Source organism: Aptenodytes forsteri, unplaced genomic scaffold (genome assembly GCF_000699145.1).
Source record: "Aptenodytes forsteri isolate BGI_AS27 unplaced genomic scaffold, ASM69914v1 Scaffold72, whole genome shotgun sequence".
NCBI classification, from domain to species: Eukaryota; Metazoa; Chordata; class Aves; order Sphenisciformes; family Spheniscidae; genus Aptenodytes; species Aptenodytes forsteri.
This window is the reverse complement of record NW_008796193.1, coordinates 2,667,798-2,679,720: the sequence shown is the minus strand read 5'-3', so window position 1 is coordinate 2,679,720 and position 11,923 is coordinate 2,667,798.

The following is an 11,923-nucleotide window of genomic DNA, read 5'->3' as shown; positions in this document are numbered from 1 at the left end:
GGGAACAACTGGTCTTACTATTAAAGGCTGAGGCAAAGAAGGCGTTAAGTACCTCAGCCTTTTCCTCATCCTTGGTCACTATGTTTCCCCCCACATCCAGTGAAGGATGGAGATTCTCCTTAGCCCCCAGTTGTTAAGGTCCTAACATTATGTGGTCACTAGTGTACCTTGCAGAGGGGTTTTCTGTACTTTAATTTCTATTTTAATTCTTTAATTCTCTTTTTAATTCCCTCTTTGCTCATTTATTACACCGCTTTGCTCATTGTTTGCACCACCTAAAACTATCTGGTTTAATCCACACACATCTGAAAGTCAGACCGCATCCCTGCATCTTGCTTTTACATTTCCACTCTTTGATAATAGCTTTTACTAGCAGCCCAGCTTAAAGTCTTAATTTTATCTGATTCCTCTAAATGCACAATGATTCTTCAACTGGAAAGGAAAGGAGAGTAGCTCTGAATGATCCATATGTTGAAGTACTGTATTTTCATCATTTAAATGATAAACTTCCCATCAAATATCCACAAATGTACATTCATGACTCCCATCCAGTGATCTATTGGCCAGAGGCACATACATTGTTTTAATTTATTTTGGAGTAAAGGTGCTTTCCTGCCGAGTTTGAATAAGCTTGCTATGTACCAAACAGATGTTCAATAAAAGAGAGACTTTACTGAATATGACATATAAACATGGGGAAAGAGGATGAAGGAAGGAAAATTACACGATGTATGGATTCCTGGTTCATCAAACAACAGGCCACAGTTTTAATCGGGGCCCTTTTATGGATGGAGCAGTAATAAAACAGAAGGACCGGGGCTGTCTCAGGAGAAGGTAACATCTATGCATTGCTTGTCATGGAATTAACTTCGGTGAACCCACTGTGACACCACACAGTTTCCCCATCCTCTGCAGCAGATGTGATGGCTTCTGTAGTTGCTAAACTGTTCCTCCCATCATGGAAAAAAAAAATCCTAAAAAGATTCAATTGCGTGATCTGGGAGAATTAAAGGGTCTGGAGGCGGGCCCATGAGGGTTTCTTCCCACCATGTAAAATACGCAGTTTTGCTCTTGCCAGTCTTAAAACGGCCAAGTCTGGCATCTATTCAGGCTTTTCCTATTTGGAGAGAGGTGCTATTTAAGGAGGCATTGAGGAGAGCAAAGCCGGCCTGATTCACCGGGAGATCGAAGAGGGAATGCTGCCTTTGAGATAAAGATGTCTTTGCTTTGAAAGGTTTCTCCTCTGTGCAGGAGTGTTGCAGCCGGGAGGTCCACCCACCGGGGAACGCCTCTCTGGGTGGGACACCTCCTCCTAAGAGAGACACAAGAGGAGAAAAGTACCTACTCTGCCTGCTCCCAGTGAGCTTAACCTTGGGGGCGAAGTCGAATTTTTGGATGTTTCCGTCAAAGTGAGACTTGGTGTCTGACCTTCTCCAGACCCGCCCCTGCTTCGCGGCCAGAAGCGAGCAGGGCAGCACGACTGTGTGTACGATGTGCCTCCACCTTCTTGACAGATAATTAGACCCAAAGCTGCATCATTTAAAACTGGAAAACTTTAAAACTCCACTGAAAACTTTCTTATTTGCAAGCGCTCGCAGATGTGAATCCCAATGCTGATCTGCTAAGGAGGATTTATTGTCATTTTAAGCCTAGCAATTTGCCATGCTTGTCCAGGGGCAGTTCATAAACGGTTTTGCCTCTCTCTACCTTCCAGTATTGATGTGTCAAAGTGGTGAAAACTTGAAGTATTTAAATACTTTTGCGGGCATTTTGGTAAAATCTGATGATACAGAAGGTGGACTGGCTCCTGCAGATGCTACCATCAGTGCTCTCCATCCGCATTGCTTAGTACTTTCAAAATCAGTCCTAATAGTAGTGATAATGTCCTGGCATGCAGTGTGAGACAACCTACATGAACATCGTTAAGCTGCTGAGGCTTGCTGGAGAAGGATAATAGAATCAGTTTACGCTGAAGACTAATAAGACTGCACATTCTGTCTTCATTTGTGTTTGCATGCAAATTTACTTCAGTTTTACAGTTGGTAAAGACTGGCATAATAATCTAGAAACCGCAGTATCCCCAGCCCCGCAGGCATTGCTGGGAGCCTGGAAGGGCTCCTGCTCTGAAAGCATCCCGTCTTGCAGATGCTGGTTGACGAGCTGTCCGAAGAGCATGGGATTTTTCACTGTATAATGGAGTGGAGAGAAAAGGTAAGCAGCACTTACTGGTGAAGGGATTTTTATCATTGAATTGTATATTCAAAACAGGATCAGCATTCTCCAAGACCAAAGCTTTGGTCATTCTGGCAATATCTGACCACTTCAAGCTCAGGTGATTTTCCCTAAGGCTGTGTTCTGTAGTGGGACCTGGGTGTCACAGGATGGGCTCTAACTATTTACAAACAGGAGCAAGAGCTTATTAGGGAACCGGGATGCATCGGACTATAGCCTGTCTGGCTTGAATCAGCAGGTACGGAGACTTTGGTGTCCTGATTTTTATTTATTTTAAATCACCATGTCCATCAGCAGGACTTCAAAACTTTTGGAGTTAACCAAGAGTTTTACAGCACCCTGTAATCCTATGTTTATAGCATCCCTAAACCAAAAGGAAGACTGTGTTGAAGGTTGTTTTTTTTTAACGTAGTCTTTTTGAGACTACCATTAGCACATTGAGCTAGAGAATATATTTGCCAGTATCTTAAGTGCACAGTTGAACATAACCACTCACTGAGTGGGAGCGGCATGTAAATGGCGGGGGCTATTTTGGTGGGATCTGTCAGTGGCAAAGGGAATCACATTTGGGAGCAGAAGATTTGAACAGAAAATTGTAATGATGAAGCCAATCAAGCTCATTAAAGCTGTTATTTTAATTCCATCTTACATGACTGAGTATTTTTCAAACAGCCACGGTAGAGGGACCTCTAGTCTGTATGTGAACGAAGACTCTTCTGAGAAGCCTTTTAATTCTGAAAGGGGAAAAGTAACTCAGCACTTTCTGAGCTTGTCACTGACACTGTTGAAGCTTTTCTTCTTCTTCTTCTTCTTCTTCTTCTTCTTCTTCTTCTTCTTCTTCTTCTTCTTCTTTCTTCTTTCTTCTTCTTCCCCCCAACGGTCAGGCTCCTGTCCTGACTCAGAGTAAAAACATTATTATCGATAGTTATTGAAGGTAAATCTCTGCATGTGTTATTCGGCTGGGAACACGCAAGCACTTACAATGACAAACTTACTTTCAGCGAGTTCTCAGCTTTGCTTAACTCTCTTGCATTCACTTTTTTAGAAGGAACTTCCTTTCTACAACCTACAAGGTGTTTTTTTTCATTTAGACATGTGCAAAACAATGATCAAATAGTGAGTACCCGCACCTCTGAGCTTTTCAACTGCAGGTGCGAAAATCCAGGTATAGAGTTTGCAAGGAACAATGGAGCTTAAAAAGAAAAGACTTCCCTTCTGAGCGAGTCCTAAATACATTTGCTTATTTTCCCTCTAACTCACATGCCACTGTAGGACCAGGAAGAAAAAGAACAATCATCTCGAGCAAATTGCTGCTGCACATGCACAAATCAGTCCCAGCCAGCACCATGACGGGTTGTGAGCCAGGCGCTACAGTGCAAAAATGCCTGCTGATGTAATATGGCTGTGTAAAATAGTGGGAAATGGGTGCTACAGATAAAACAAAGTGCCGCAAAAATGGATAGAAACTGAAAATGGGAGGGTGAACATTTTTCATCCTTTGTTGAGCATGTTGGGATGAAAAATGGGAACACTGGTAAAAAAACCCAATACTTTTAGAAGTCTTTAAGGGATGACGAGAGGTTAAGAGACAAAGGTTGGAGTTACTGTGAGAATCAGAGGTTCAAGGAAGGCATTAATCAGTCAAAATCTCAATAAAGAAACACCATCTCTAAAAAAAGTCATTCCGTTGTGAGCAGTAGGTGAGAGTATTCAAATACCAACAAGATAATAAACATGGGACTGGGAAAAGTGAGTAGGATATATGGGGAAAGAAGATGGCCAAAATTAAAGGCAAAAGAAGAGCCAAAGAAAATAAAAGGTCTAAGTGATAACCGGCATCGGACCTAACTGTACCATTTTTTTAAAGAAGCCGCTGAGATGCTAACCTGGAGATTTATAAAGCTCTTCTTGGGTACAACATGCTAGTTACCTTCCAGTTGACATAAAAGTGAATAAATAGGAGCTTGCAACATCAAGTATGATATCATGTAAATAAAAGCCCATGTAGACTTATTGCATTGTTACTATGTGTAAGTACCTACAACCAGGAGCACCCCGTCTCCTACGCCAGCTGATGAATTCCAGCGTGATGCTGAAGTTTCAAAACACTGAAGCCTGGGAAATGTTTTTAACAAGACAGATTGACAGTTTTAATAATTCCCAGATCCCAAACACATATGAAACGAGCCCTTGATGAGAAAGGTCTGATTACAAATAACCTGCAGAGAGATGAAAGTTCCCTTTTGATATCTGTTTTTTTAAGTCTGCTTTAGACTTTCAAGAGGCTTCAAAAGAAGGCAAAGACTAGAAAACAGTTTGATTTAATACTGTTAGATGTGTGAAATAAAATGCTGGACAATAAGAGATGTTAAACAAGCAACAAGTGCAAATGACTTAAATCAAATTAAAGAGCTAATTGAAAATAATGGAATTAAAACCTTTTTTGGTTGTTTTTATTCATCTGTTTTTCATCACTGTTTGCAACAGCATTTTTTTTATCTTCTTTACTTTGAAGAACAAACTTTCTCCACCATAAAAGACAATGATTTTAATCAGGATCTGAAATGTCATTCTATGGGGATGTAGATGCTAAATGCCAGTCAGGAAGAGAAGCCCCATCAACGTAAGCCAGCAGGACAGCCAGAGAGCCATACGGCCTTTGTCTATAGAGCTTTCTGATACAACATCATGATACCGACTTACTTTATCTCCCATTATAGTGATCCTCACTAACATGTCTTTGCTTTCATTCTCTGTACTCTCTAAAGGAAATAGTTTTCTCCCTGTTGTAGCATACACACTCGTAGCTTCAACTGTGCAAACCTCTGCCTGCATTGAGTAACCACGAGGTAAGGGCAAACTGAAATCTGTTTGTTTTGAGAACAGTTTTTGCTCAGGTCACCCAATATGGAGTTGCCTTTCTTTTAAAAAAAAAAAAAAAATTACTTCAGTGTGTGCTTAAACACCTGAAGAGAAATGGGGTTCACGTTAGAGTATTTACGTGTTTTCTTTTTCATAATAGCAAAGGAGTGATTCCACGGCAGTGGGATTGCTGTGAATGCAAACCTGCCTGTGCTATAGGGACACACTCTTCTGCCTTCCTGGTGCAATGCCTCCGGTGCGTGGGAGACCAGGTGTCCCAGCAGGAGCGCAGCTATCCTTATGGCTCTTCACTGTCCCACTTCTCTTGCCCTCTCCAGTGCCATTGCCCTGCCAGGTTGACATCTCCTTGCTCTTCTCTCCCCTCTCCCAAGCCCAGCACACCTCCTCCACGTTCCTCGATTTTGAGCTCCAGGGCAGGAATGGCTCAGCAAAGATGCATTTGCCCAAAGGGTCTATGAAGGCCAGACGTCTGCAGTGCTTAGAAAAACAGAGTTGAGCAGCACACGATTGCAGAGTGCATCTGCATGGGGATGTTACCTACAGCCTTTGAGTGAGGGAACGCTTTGCAGAGCAAAACTCAACTTGAGCCCACCAACCTGCTAAATGCATTTTGTACAGAAAACCCCACCGCGAATCGCTGTCATCAGTGTTCAGAAAGTTTCCTCCCGTTTTTTTGAAAGGAAGCTCACAGGAATAACATCCCCATGGGCATCAGAGCCGGGCGGCATGGCGGGTTCAGCTGCCCCATGGCTTTAGGGGTTATTTGTGCTTTACTCCACCCTGCACAGGAGCAAACTGTGCTGCCTTTCTCACGGGCAGCTTCATTTTAAATCTTCAAGAAGAACAGAGGAAAAGCCGACTGAGAAAACATGAGGACAATTCCCCCGCTTGTGGGAATGGTATTTTTTAAATGAAATTATTTCCCCTGTGTACTGCTACGCTGCCTCTTCATTAGAGGGAGAGGAGAAGCCTGTGCGCTTGCTCAATGCCGAGTGCTCACGGTATGCAGGGACTGCATGAAGAAATCATTTCTGGGACTAAAAACCAAACCATCGCTGCTCACTCTTCCTTAAGTTTGGTGAAATATCCAATCAGTCTCAGTGGGGTTTTGCAGGAAAAGGAATTAACAAAATAAATAAAAAACAGGAAAAAATAGGAACAGAGAAAACCCACCAACCCAAGTGTGTTCCCATAATGAAGGGTCTAAAAATGCCCCACTCATTGATGCAAAATTACAGTTATTGTTTATCCTCCTTCTACTTCACACAGCTTTATACAATACGCACGACGAAAAATACAAGCAAACAACCGACACATTAGTTAAGAGACCTTCCATTTTACTTTGGCAGTTCACGATAATGGAATTTAATTGTGGAAAAAGCTGAATAATTTTAGCTGAATGTCATTTGGTTCATTCAAACTGGGAATCAGGGACATTTTTAACAAAGGTTTTCAAACTTCTTTTGAAATCAGGAAGCTGCTGTGCACAGATAAGGGGAGAGGTTTGAGGATTCTCTATCAGAAATTTCAAGGTTTTTTCCATCTGCTTTTTCACATTAACTGGTAATTATCCAGAAAGGCACATAATAGTGCAGAAATGACAGAAGCTGACAAAGGTTTTCCTAAGATATGTAAATTGTCAGTGATAGGCAAGGTGCAACAGAAAGGCTTTCTACAGCACAATTATTTATGCCAGTTTCATTTGCTTTTAGGTAGCACTGATGGCATACCGCACCGCCGCGCTTATCACAGCCGCTGCACATTCCCTCCACCACCAGCACGCAGGAAAGATGGCAAAAACCGAGCTTGAAGGTTGGTGGTCTCCTCCGACTCCGCTATTTTATATTAAATACGTGTGCGCGTGTGCCTGTGCGTATAGATATTTCTGAGGACTCTCTTGTTTATTAGAACATTCACCTTCGTTTCTCACGCCGCATAATTAAATAAATAAGTGGGACCCTTCCCACTGAAACAGCTTCCACATATTGGTTACGGTTGGTCTACGAGTCCACCTTCCTCGCAGCAGCGTTATTTGAGGGAGGATGTGTTAAAAGAGGCACTCGGCTGCTTGCATCTGACGTTTGTCAGCCCTTTTCACTGATTGCGTATTTTCAGCAAATAGGTGAGCCCGTTAAAGATGCTCCGATAAACTCCCTCTGCCAGCTGAAGAGCCCAGCTATCGCTGCGCAATGCTCCTCTTGCCGGGGTTGAACAGCGGGTGGTGGACGGCAAAATTCAGTGCCGGGACAGCCGGATTCGGATACTCTTAGCTTATACTCCTTAAGGGAGAAAAGACCCCGTCTCCCTAAACTGCCCAGTCAGTCTCAGGAATTATTACACATAGGAGTGCAAAAATGCCACCCCTCCATGACATGTCCCTGCAGGTCACCAGGGTGGGCTCCAGGTCTTGAAAAGGGTTTTAGATGGGGTTTTTTTAGGTCTCTGCTATACAAGCTGGGGGGACAGAGGGTGGAGATTTGGTAAATACCCCCTTTCAAAAGGAGATGTTGGGCTTCTGAGTCCTTCTGGGAGGTTACTTTTTATTTAAGTAAAGTGTAAGGGGCTGTGCATGGGAGAAATTCCTGCCTGACCCTCGCCGCATTCGGCTCATACCGGAATTACGAGCTTTAATTAATCTTTTCTGGGAATAGGACTTCATATGTAACTACATATGTAACGAGAGGTTATAAAATCTTTAATGGATGAAGGGACTTTACCTATCAGTCCCTGATGTAGTGGTACCAAAGGTATTATGGTAGTATAATTACTTTACATTACCACGTGAGTGATGTTAAGTTACTCTGATGGGAGGTGTTTCCGTGTGTGTGGGGGTGGAATTAATTTTCTTTATGGTAATATTAACTTAAGTAATGGAGGCTGTGAGAAAGTAAACAAGGATGCAAAACAATAGATTTATATAGGAAAAAAAAAACAACCCAAGATTGCATTTGAAAGTCAATGGGCTTAGCTATTAGCTATAAGGACCTTGTCTCCTATCTCGAGCTTTGTTTTCCCAAATCAGGAGGCTGGAGATCAAACCCATGTAAAAGGCTTTGGGATGGAGGGGAAGGATTTGACCCACCAGAGCCGGCGGGGCTGCAGGCTGCTGCCTGAGGGGGTTCTATCCCTGCAGGAACCAGCCTGGGTGGTTACTTGTTTTGTTAATTTCTTTTTTTTTTTTTTTTTTAAGACAGATTTTCTTTCAGGTGCTTTCATGCCATAAAGAATAAACAAAAACTTTCAACAGCTGCTTTACTTGGTCGGTGCTTAACTTCATCAGGAGATGCAGGGTCGGAGGCTTTGGATGTAACATCCCAGCTGCTGATTTATGGGGCCTGCAGCCCAAAGCCGGCTCCTGTGCCCCCTTTTGTGCTCCCTCCTCACACGACTCTTTCCGCTCCTGCCTGCAGCTGCCTTTCTCTGCACAGCTCCTGGTAGTGCTGGAGGGACAAAACCACCAGCTCCAGCAGCTGACGCTGGGCTGTAGTTTTGCTGCACACTGGTAAAGCCCCCGACCCTCTCCTTTGCCTCTGGGCTTCTCCCCTTCATTGCAAGTTTGGGCTAAGCAGTCACACCAACATGAATCAACCATCATGCCTATGTTTTTAAGTAGACTCTGATATATTATTAATTGCACGGGGAGGGAATCCCCAGAGGAGATCCCAACTCAGCCCCAGGGGAGACCCCTGGACAAGACGAGGTGGGGGACCAGAGCCCAAGCCCACCTGGAAATGGATTTTGGGAATATGCAGGTTATAAATCAGGTGCCTGGCCCAGCAATGTACTTCTGGTATTTTTACAGACTATTTAGGATACTAAAAAAATTCCTAACTGAGTGTTAACTATTTCATTAAACATTCTGGATTTGCTTTGGCTTTACTTTTTATTTTTTTTTTTAAATAAAGTTTAAATTAGATCAAAAACTGTCAGGCCTGTGAAGAGGGTCTTAGGTGGTCTGTGCACGGTGGAGCTGAGGACGTTGCGCTAGAGGACTTTGGGGAAAGTAGCAACACAACTCGTGAGCAGTTGTACTTACCCAGCAGAGCTTGAATTTTGACCACTAAATAATTACAGCAAAATACTCACCATCTATCTACAGCCAGAGAATTATTTACTGAAGCTATTCAGCAAATAATTGGGAATAATGAATTGATCAAAGGAAATTGTATACTGAAAAAGAGGTGAAATTCACTGGAGGAATTATTCACTTCAACTTATTCACTCAGTCCTGCTAGTAAAGAGTTGAAATATGGGCTCCAAGGAGGCTGTACAGGCATGGGGGACTGTATGCAATGGAAGGAGAGAAGGGTAAGAAAAAACACTGAGGCTGAAAAAAGCACTGCACCAAAACATATCCATTCCCACGGCTCTTGCTGTCCCCTAATGACCCCAATGGTGCTCAGCAGCTGCTCGGGGAGTGCCAGTCTTCTGGCAAAGCAAGGCATTGCATTAAGCCCCCAAATATATATTCTGGTGCTTGACTTTAAGGTTGACTACGATACGGTAGAGAGGAGAGCATTATGTTAGAGTCCGAGCTCAGAGCAGCAGCTCCCCGTAGTCATGTTATGTACCCCGGGCTGTGATCTGTAATGATATAGGAGAGTTTTGCTCGCCTGCATCAATTTTCTTTGTAATGAGATGCGAGTGGTGGTCAGTTGGCTGTTATGGGATTTCACTCTTGCAGACCTTCGTTATGGGATTTCACACATGCAGACCTTCAGTTTTATATATCTGATGAGCTTCATGTTGAAAGAGGATGAGTTTAAAGTACACTAAAAGCTTTGATTGAGTAATATGCAAGAAAAACATCCCCCTTTTTAAAAACAATGTCCCTAAGCCCAAGCACTGTTGCCTATAAAATACCCTGCCCCGTTTTCCTTGTTCTCTTTTAATCAGGGACTCTGAATTTCAGAAGTGCTGCTGATTTACCCAGCATGGTGGTGGAAGGTTCGGAGTCAGAAGGGATTTCTGGAGGTGATGTGTTTTGCCTAAGTCCCTTGCTGCAAAATTTTGGACATACTTTGAGCAAGCAGTGCGCCTCCTGAGACGTCTCTCCCAGGGAAGCTGAAAATCATGAAGTAAATGGTCATTGGGGATGGCAGGAGCTCTGCATCTTTCTAGGTCATAAAAGGATGAAAAAAAAGAGCAATGTAGAAAAAAAATGCTTTAAAATATCATGTTTTCATTGACTGAAACCTTCCAGCTTCTGCGATGACAGAGCTCCCAAACAGCATGCCCAGCGTTTGGGGGGGAAAGGGGAGGGAATCAGAACAGGCAAATGTGGGTGTCAAAATACACAGAAATGGCCTGAATGTATCGTCCGGATTATCTGGATTTTTTCTGCAGCCTCTTGTTAGACTTTGAAAGAAAAAAAGAAAAAAAAAAATTAAACATATTTCAGAGTCATTGAACTGTGCTCATATTAACTTACACTAAAAATATTTTTAATTAAATGAACTTCCCCTGTTTGTAGCTGGAAGGTACTTATGTGAGATAAAAACTCCATTGTAATAATGCTGAGACTCACCACTACTTAATTAGCATCACAACTCAAGGCAGACCGCGCAGGAAGGCGAGTGGGGAGGTGGGCTTGCGCTGGGATTTTGGGGAGAGATGCTCCCTCTTACAGCAGCCCCCATCCCAGAGCCCACCCAGTGCCGCGAGGCACGCCGGGAGTAGAAATCATACCTAGTATTTGACACGGTTTGTGGCAAAAGCAATTATAATTAACATTATATTAAATATTAAGTCAAGATCATAAAATGTTGATTGGTACTGATTAGCTGTATAATCCATAATTACAAATCACTGCACCCTTCACCAGGTACTGTAGTGCTTCGCTTATGATTTCACCGCTAAATTAAGCGAGTGATTCAGCTTTTGCCCTGAGTTTTACTTTTGCATTTAATTTAGGTCAGAACCACGTTCAGGTGAAGAAAGGCACAAGACCTGTTCCCTCTGGGGCTGTTCCCAAACTCTCCATCCCAAAGGCAGCTCCCCATCACTCCCGCGCCCGTGGGAAGGCGATGGCCAAATTCTCCTTGACCAGCCCGAGCACTGCTTCGGTTGTGTGTGCAAGACATAGGAGGCTGAAAGCTCCTTGTGTATTTACTCACCTTCAAACTGGCAAATGCAAAAGGCAGAGCCGAGGCCGTATGTGCCCTCCTGGCTGTTCTCAAGCCAAGGCAGATAAGCCAGCATTAGCATTTTATTGCCAGCATAAACTAGGAGTACACTGATACCTTAGCAAGGAGGGAGAGAGGGAAGACTCTTTAGTTTGGTTTGATTTGATTTTAGAAGACCGAACCCATCTGTGCATCACTCATTAATGGGATGGAAACACCAGCCCTTTGGTAAAACAGTTTGGAGAGGCCGGTGGCTCTGGGCTGGCAAGCTGCTGCAGGAGGGCGAGTTATTCGAGGTGTTTAGGAAGGCTTGCTGCAGCAGCCCTGCCTCCCTGAGCAAGGCCTTCCCCCGACTTCATGGGTCCATTTATCATGGATATCCATTTATAATGGATAACGTCATCATTGCACACTAGGAAGCACTCAAGTTTTGTTAAAGTGAAAAACAAAATCCACTAACCATAAGATTTTATGTCTTTGTTACTGTTTTTCAGTGACTGCCTTGGCTGGAGACGCATCCGTGATTTTCCATCGCATTTCTGGATAAAAATAATAAAATTTGGTGGATAAAAATCCCAAACCCGTGGCAACCTGGCCATCAGGAGGAAACCAGCTGTACCTGCTTGAACTCCGGCAGCCTCCTTGCCGCGCTGCAGGCGAGCTGGTACAGAGGGAGCTTCACA